The 8,462-nt window shown below is 30.3% G+C and overlaps 1 pseudogene; it reads left to right on the plus strand.

Moving 5' to 3' along the window:
- Positions 1 to 4,694: 4,694 nt before the first annotated feature.
- Positions 4,695 to 6,782, plus strand: LOC133296924 (homeobox-leucine zipper protein HAT5-like; annotated as a pseudogene).
- Positions 6,783 to 8,462: the final 1,680 nt, after the last annotated feature.

Consider the following 8,462-nt stretch of genomic DNA (forward strand, 5'->3'; position numbering starts at 1 on the left):
TATACTACCCAATGGGTGCAGCTCAATTGGTAACTTGGCACTGAGTTAGTGGGGTTGGATGTGTGTTCGATTCCTGCTGAATGCATTCTTGGGGAGAGGGCTGAACCTTTAGCCATCACTAATCCCCCGCACTCCGGATTAGTCCCATAGCCGGCTCAAAGAGTCGAAGCTCGTGGGGATACCGGAGGGAGCCAACTCGCCTCAAAGAGGTAATTAGGGTTAGGTAACTCAAAAAAAAAAGAGAGGAAGATTATACTTACAATTTTTTTTTTGCAATCTCTTATAATCATATTTTAACACAGTTGATTTCCGCTAATCAACGGTTATGATTTTCGCAAATTAAACTCATTAATTAATTATTAATTCACAATAAATGATAACCGTTGATTGATGGAAATCAGCGGTGTTAAGATATGGTTATAAGGGATAATAAAAAAAAGTTGTAAGTATAACTTTCCTCTTAAGATAATATTATAAGAAAATTGATAAGATTAGATCGATTGAATTTCCCCCGCTTGAAAACCCATCTAATCCAATTTGAGAAGGTTCTTATCATTTTATCTCATCCAAAAAATAACCCTTATGTTTCGTCAAAGTTAATTTTTATTGTATGATATTGTTTAATTATAACGCCTTTCTAATCTTAGAAAAATAATTAAAGTGTTTAAGTAATTTAGAACGTTTTTGATTTTTGACTTGCCATTAAATTTAAAAGTTGCCAATTCTGATTCTTGTAAGTTGTAAGTGTAATTTTATGATAAATATTACTAGCAAGTATGCCACGTATTACAGAGGTATTTATACAAAAATAAATTAAAATATGAAAAAACATTTAAGGAAAAAATATTTCAAATTATTAAAAAAAAATGAACATTTAATATAAAGAATTTAAATTTAAAATCGTATTTAAAATGACATATATATATATATATTTAAAAAATACAATAAAATATTCAACATTTTTAAAAAATAAATTATAATTTAATATAGGGGAAGGATATTGTAACAATCAAGTTGTGTTACTATCATGTTACTACCAATCAATCTCACCGTTAGCTTGATTATGTTGATCCAACGATTATATTTATTTTTATCTTTGTATAGTTATGATTTTCCATATTTAAAGAGAAAGCATTAAATATGAGAAATCATAACCATACAAAGGTGGAAATAAATATAAAGTATTAAATTTGAGAAATCACGACCATACAAAGATGAAAATAAATATAACCGTTGGATCAACATAATCGATCTAACGATAAAATTGATTGGTAGTAACTTGGTAGTAACATAATTTAGTTGTTACAATATTCTTCCCCTTTAATATATAAGGATGAAGTACTCGTAGGCAATCAAATCTAATTTAGACTAAACTCATTGAAATTCTTATAAATGAATTTTGTCATTCAGGGAAACCATTCACAAATCTCGGATATTTAACCAGATAAGAATATTTTTTATAAATTGTTGTAGAGTATAAAATATTTAATTTATTTATATATCATTAATAAATGGGTAAAGGATTTCTCCAGTCACCGGATATAACTTTATCTCCAGTAAATCTAAAACGACGTCGTTTTGGGACGAAAATCAAGTTGTTTTTGTAATTATAATATATTGCAGGGTTATATTAGTCTTTGTCATTATAATTTTTTAATTTTATAAACCAAAACGACGTCGTTTTGAGCTCACTGGAGATAACTTTATTTCCGGTGACTGGAGAAATACTTTTTCCTTAATAAATTTACAAAATTCATACAAAGATTAGTTAAACTAGATACATTGTTTACATAATTACATGTATAAAAAAAGGATTTAATGTTTCTAAAGTGAATGTAGATAAGTTATCTACATTCGCTCCTAAAACGACGTCATTTTAGGTTGAAAAATTAAAAAATTATAATGAAAAAGACTATTATAACCCTGAAATAAATTATAATTACTAAAATACCTTGATTTTCGCCTCAAAATGACGTCGTTTAAGGCTCACTGTAGATAAGTTATCTACATTGACTGTAGAAAAAGCGAACCCATAAAAAAAATACATTGTTTACAACCAACAGAAATTTTTTTATGCAGTTACTGTAGATTAGTTAAAATATTTAAAATTTATAATTATAAAGACTATAATAATCTTGAAATAAATTAAAATCATAAAAATATTATGATTTTCGATTCAAAATGACGTCGTATTAGGCTTACCGCATATATTTAGAAAAAGTGAACTCTTACAACCAATTATGATCATGAATTGAGACTTTATATTCTTTATATCTTCATATTGCAAATTTGTATAAAATATACATACTGTCGGATATAATTAAGGAAAATAATTATCTTATGCAACAGAGACAAAATAGTGGGATCCACTTTTTTTCTTTTTTTTGAAAAAATAGTAGATCCCACTATTTTATCTCTATTGCATGGGATAATTATCTATGCAACAAGAGATAATAGATCCCATATATTAATTATAAAAATAATTTATAAATATCATGATACTTGAATTACTTAATTTATTTGTTAATTTTTTATTAGTGATATATGCAGTAATAACTCTGAGATGTTACATACTTTCTTATTCAATGAATATATCTGTATTGCTTCAGCTTTACCGACTATTTGACACTTTTTTAAGTTAAAAGTTGTTTTTAAATTAAAGTTAAAAAAATTTAAAAAATAAAATTATTTGTTATACAAGTTTAGAATAAGGATAAAACTGAAAATAAATATAAGAATCCAAAAAAGCTAGTATATATTTTTAAAACAGTTTTTTTTAGAGCCTTTTTGAAGTGTTTTTTTTTTCTTCCGAAAAAATGCAGCTTTTGGAAGAAGAAAAAAAGTTCATTCTAACGGATTTAATTTTTTTACATTAAGAATTTTTATAAAATTATATTTGAATAAACCTTTACTTATAAAAAAAGAAAAATTAAAAAAAGACATTTCAAACAGATAATTAATTTTATCATTGATTGATAAATGTTTACTAGTGCACTCATAGTCTGTTTGCAAATGCAATAGATGATTTTGAAAGGGAAGAATTAAATAAATTATCGAGTGCACTAGTCTGTTTGAATTAAAAAATTAAATAATAGATCATTATGAATTTTTAATTTTTTATAAATAGTATATTACTCTTTTAATGTTTTTATTTTTATTTTTTTTCCTTTAATTCTGGAAGGCTCCATCGAAACAAACCCATTATTTGTTGATATTATAATAAACTTTTTTGCTTGACTTTCTTTTCTTTAACGGGTTAGCAAAGACAAGCCAAAAAAGTGAAACGACGCGATCAAAATAAAGCAAAACACTTTTCTTTTCTCAAGACATGCAAAATTTAAATGACATGATCAACCTCAACAATTGATTTATAGGGATATATAGAAACGTAGTTTATGCTATAAACTATGACTTTTTGACCTTTATAATTCAAATTTTGAAACTATGTATCGGTTTGAGCTTTTTGATAGAGTAAAGATATATAATTAGCAAGTCTTGATAGATGAAGTCATAGTCTATTTATTTTGAAGTATAATTTTAGACAAATTAACATGATAAAGGGACTCATTTATCAAAAAATAAAAATGATGCCATCTTAATATAGAAAAATTTCCGACAAAAATATGCTTTACGATATCATCTTAATTCATTACTTTTGTTTTAAATTTTCTAATTTTGCGTTGTCATTAAATGTAAGTTCTTTAGTCTATACTTTTTAGCTTCCATTTCATTTTAAATTCTTTTACTTTAAACTTTTTAGCTCACATTTTATTTCAGTCTTTTTTTACCATTAAAAATGAGCCATATCAAATTCTAATAAGAAAAAAGAATACAAAAAATGTATTAATTGAACATTATTTCTCCATTTTTCTAAAGAAAGTTTAGGGTGTGTTTGATTGTTTTCTGATTTTTTTTAAAAATAATTTTATAGAATAGTTAATGAAATAGGTATTTTTCTATTTTTTTTTAGAAATTAAAAGTCAAAAAACAAAATAAAAATAACTCAAATATATTCTCTTAATTTGATTCTAAAAATAAAAAAAATGGTTACAATTTTCAAAACTTTTTTTTTTTTTACAAAATAGGCCTTATCAAATGGGTTTTTTTTTTTATTTTTTCTGAAAATTAAAAAATTAATTTCGAAACAGGCCTTTAATCTTAAAAAAATATTACATAAATTTAAATAGATATTTCTTAACACTAAAATAGGTCACAACTCATAAGTTTTATAACCAAATTCACATTACATAACGATAAAAAATTATCATGTAAAGTTGATTTTAATATAACAAATAATTCATCATAACTAATCTTTGAAATATTAAATTAAGGGGAATTATTTTCTTATTTCACTGTAGAAAGTTGGTCATTCCCACATACACAATATTTGATGGATCCCATTTTAAATTTTTTTATCTCTCCAGTATTCACTATTTTATGGGCTCCACTCATAACCCTAAAAAAAAAATTTATTCTCTGTATTGAAATGAAAATAATAAAGCCTTAAATTAATGTCTTGAAAATATTTAAAAGATCAAACTAAAAGTCCACAAAAAAAAGTTAAATGAATAAGAAAAAGAGGTAAGAAATTGATTGATGTAGTAGGGGCAATATGGTAACTTGGAACACCTTGGTCTTGGCTTCTCCTATCCCATAACCAGCCCAAAGCTCCCAATATAACCCCATCAAAGTTCCCAACCACACTGAAGAATCTCTCTTTTTATTTCTTTCTCTTTCTCAAAACTAAAATTTCCATAACTCTCAACTCTCATCAACCCTTCTCTTCTCTCTGTGGCCCTCTGTCCCATTCAAAACTCACAAGGATACACCACCTTCTGCCCTGCAATTTATTCACCTCTGACACACCCTCTTAATTTTTCTTCCACTTTCTCCTGAGTGATGGGTATGATCTTTCCTCACTCCCACAATTCCTACATTATAGCAATCCTCATCACCTGCTTCTTTCGTCATAAATTTTAGATTAAACTCCACAGCCTCATCCACCCTTTTACTTCTTGAGGACCATATATGAATATGACCCTTTAAATTTAAAAAAGTCTCTTACAACAAAACTCCACACCAACCAACCCACCATAAAGGTTGTTACTTTGTGCCTATGGCGAGTGGCAAGCTTTATGGGGCTTCAAACATGACACTTCTGCTCCAAAACGAAAGGCTTCCTTGCTCCTCTGAAGTTCTTGAGTCTATCTGGGTTCACACTTCTAACCCTGCTTCTTTCCAAGGTGATCTCTAGCTTCTGGATTCTTGCCGCTTTGTGTTCTATGTCTTCATGGTTCTTTTGCTTTGAGTTACCTCTTTCCAAGTTCAAGGATTTTTGTACTTGTTTCTTCACCTTTCCGCTTCCCTATTACTTCACAGAGTCATTAAATTTCACAATTTCCAACTTTTCTGTAGAGCAGAGAGCTATACATATAGTGAACAAAATCATTAGCTTTTTCTGGAAAACATGAAAGTGGGGTTTCTTCAGGAGCCTTGTTTCCTTATGATGATTATGAAGAACCCATAAAAAGTGTATTTTTTTTTTTTAATCTATCTAGTAGAAGCTGCATATGATTGAATTTTAACATGGTGTTGTTGGTGTTTGATGCCTTGGTTTCAGGTGCGAAATCGGTGGTTGATTTTGAGAATGTTAGCGGTAGCAGGGTCACAGACAGGTCTTTCTTTCAACCACTTGAGAAGGAAGAGAACGGTGATGAGGATTACGAGGCGTGCTTTCATCAACAGGGAAAGAAAAGGAGGCTCACAAGCGAACAAGTTCAGTTCCTCGAAAAGAACTTTGAGGTAGAAAACAAGCTCGAACCTGAAAGGAAGGTTCAGCTTTCAAAGGAGCTTGGTTTGCAGCCAAGGCAAGTGGCTATATGGTTCCAAAACCGAAGGGCAAGGTTTAAGACCAAACAGCTAGAAAAAGACTATGGCACATTGAAAGCTAGTTATGACAGACTCAAAGGTGACTATGAAAATCTTCTTCAAGAGAATGAGAAGTTAAAAGAAGAGGTAAAAAAAATAGAAAAGAAAAGAAAAGAAAAAGACACACACAAACACAAACACACATACATACTCTATTCAGCCTTTTCTGCTTTATGCTACTATTTGCTCTTTAATAAAGTTCAATATTTATCCCACTAATGGGTTAATGATTGAATGGGTACAATTTTCCTTACTACAGGTGAATTCTCTCAAGAACAAATTGATTCCCATAGATAAAGAGAAAGAGAATTCAGATGACAAGTCATCCCCTGATGCTGTCAATTCATCCCACAAAGAGCCTATGGATTTAACTTCTGAAAATGGGTCCAAAGTGCCACTCCCTATTATGGTAACATGCAAGCAAGAAGATGCCAATTCAGCTAAAAGTGATGTGCTTGATTCGGACAGCCCACATTGCACTGATGTGAACCATCACTCTTCATTCGTGGAGCCTGCAGATTCCTCCCATGCTTTTGAACCAGACCAGTCAGATTTCTCACAAGATGAAGAGGATAACCTTAGTGAAAACCTTTTGACCCTGCCATGCTTACCTAAGCTTGAAATTCAAGATGCTTGTTATGAGGACCCCCCTGAAAACTCTTGTAACTTTGGCTTCCCCGTTGAAGATCAAACCTTTTGTTTCTGGCCCTACTGAATCACCTACCGCTACTGCAATGTTTAAAAACAGCTCGCAGTTGTAGCTCTGTACTAGAAGCAATAAAAATGGTATTACTTACTTCTACTAAGGAATAAAATTAAAAACACTTCTCTCTCATAGCCCTGCTTTCAAAATTGGATTTTTAAAAAGTCACGTGTCACAGGTTTTATTAGCAATAAAAAAAAGGTATAAGTTAATGGCTAAAATTGAAATCTAGTTCAGATACTAGTGTTGTATTCCATAATTTCAGGTGGGGTACCGTGACCAAAACGTTATTTTACTCTTGGATGTGGAGAGTGGAGAGTGGAGACTCTGTTTCTTTCTCTCTGCATACCACATCATTTTTTTTCTTTTTTTGCTTTTGTATATTGAAGACTCGATCATGATTCATCAGTACTAAATCCTCAGCAGACAGTTACAGTTTGATGTACTTCCTGGCTGATGATGATGATTATGTTAGAAATATTTGGCACGTGTTTAATGAAATTGAGAAATTAAAGGAATATAGGAATTAGATTAAAATGTATCAAGACAAATATAATACGTAATAGCTACGTTCTCCTTACACTCTTTAGAAACACTAGACATGTTGAAAATTACAAGTCTTCCTAACAATAAAGTAGATTTCGTGAGTCTTGGGTGCAAGCAATTCTTTTATTATTATTATTATTATTATTTAGATCTTTAATAAGAGGATAGAGGATGTTACACTTACACACAAGTCACATCCGATTGGGTGCAAATTCACATTCAAAATGTTGCTTAAACTACAACTTGGATGAACAGAAGAAGTGATATACTCATTGAAGGCCGGGAAAGTTGCTTGATACTTGTCCCATAAGAAAGTTGAATTTAATCCTCTGGGGATCGCCACGAATGAAATTGAACTTCCCTAAGCAACTGTGAGTCTGTGAGCAAATCTAACGTTGAAAGTAAAGAAGAAAAAAAACATGAAAAAGACGGCGAATACTTAACCCTGCTACAGAAGTCAAGGTTTCTGGTGTGGTTCCCTTGAACAAATTGGATTGGCGAGGACTTTTTAGCACTCGCTAGCTCATTGAGGATGTTGACAGCTTCGTCTAATTTAAGCATTAAAATATTTGAAATTCATTCTTGTAGTTAAATCCATGCTTTTGCTTCTTCATGAAAAATTTGTCCGTTGTAGAATATATTTTTTTGCTGTTGAATTCTGGTTCGTCCATGAAAAAGTCCATGTAAAGTGTCTCACCCTTTAAAATATTATCTGCATTAATATTTTACTCAATGTGTTGCATCACCCATTGACAGGTTATGTTATAAATGGAGGCACCTTTCAGGAATGGCCCTTGTGTGTCTTGACATTATTCACGTGAAAAAAAGGACTCACCCAAGTAAGTGTAATTAATTAATTAACATGTCTATGCTTGGAAACTATTGGTGAAAGGAGGTTTTAGTGATACGAGAAAATTGAAAAGAAACAAACATAAGTGAAAACAATGCACACAAAACATCTAAGTGTCAAAGGATTTGCTTTAGTTAGGGATTCAAACATTAGCCAAAGTAATTTTTTGTAATTCTTTGAAAATCAGTTGAAAATTGCATCCCCTTAAAGGAGAATTACTCTCACCTTTTTTTCAATGATAGTGATTCAATACATCATCTGTTTCAATGAGGAACTAGCCTTAAGAGCTATACTCCGAGAACAAAGTAACAGAAAAAGGTTGTGTGAGATACCTCTAGATTATTTATCAATAAAACATTAATCAATGCTTTATAAACTATTGTTCGATTGATATTTTCTTTGTTACGTTTTAATGAGTTAGAGTAAGGCAGAAGT

The sequence above is a fragment of the Gastrolobium bilobum genome, unplaced genomic scaffold (genome assembly GCF_033153095.1).
Source record: "Gastrolobium bilobum isolate Gb01-03AN ecotype WA unplaced genomic scaffold, APGP_CSIRO_Gbil_v1 utg16414, whole genome shotgun sequence".
NCBI classification, from domain to species: Eukaryota; Viridiplantae; Streptophyta; class Magnoliopsida; order Fabales; family Fabaceae; genus Gastrolobium; species Gastrolobium bilobum.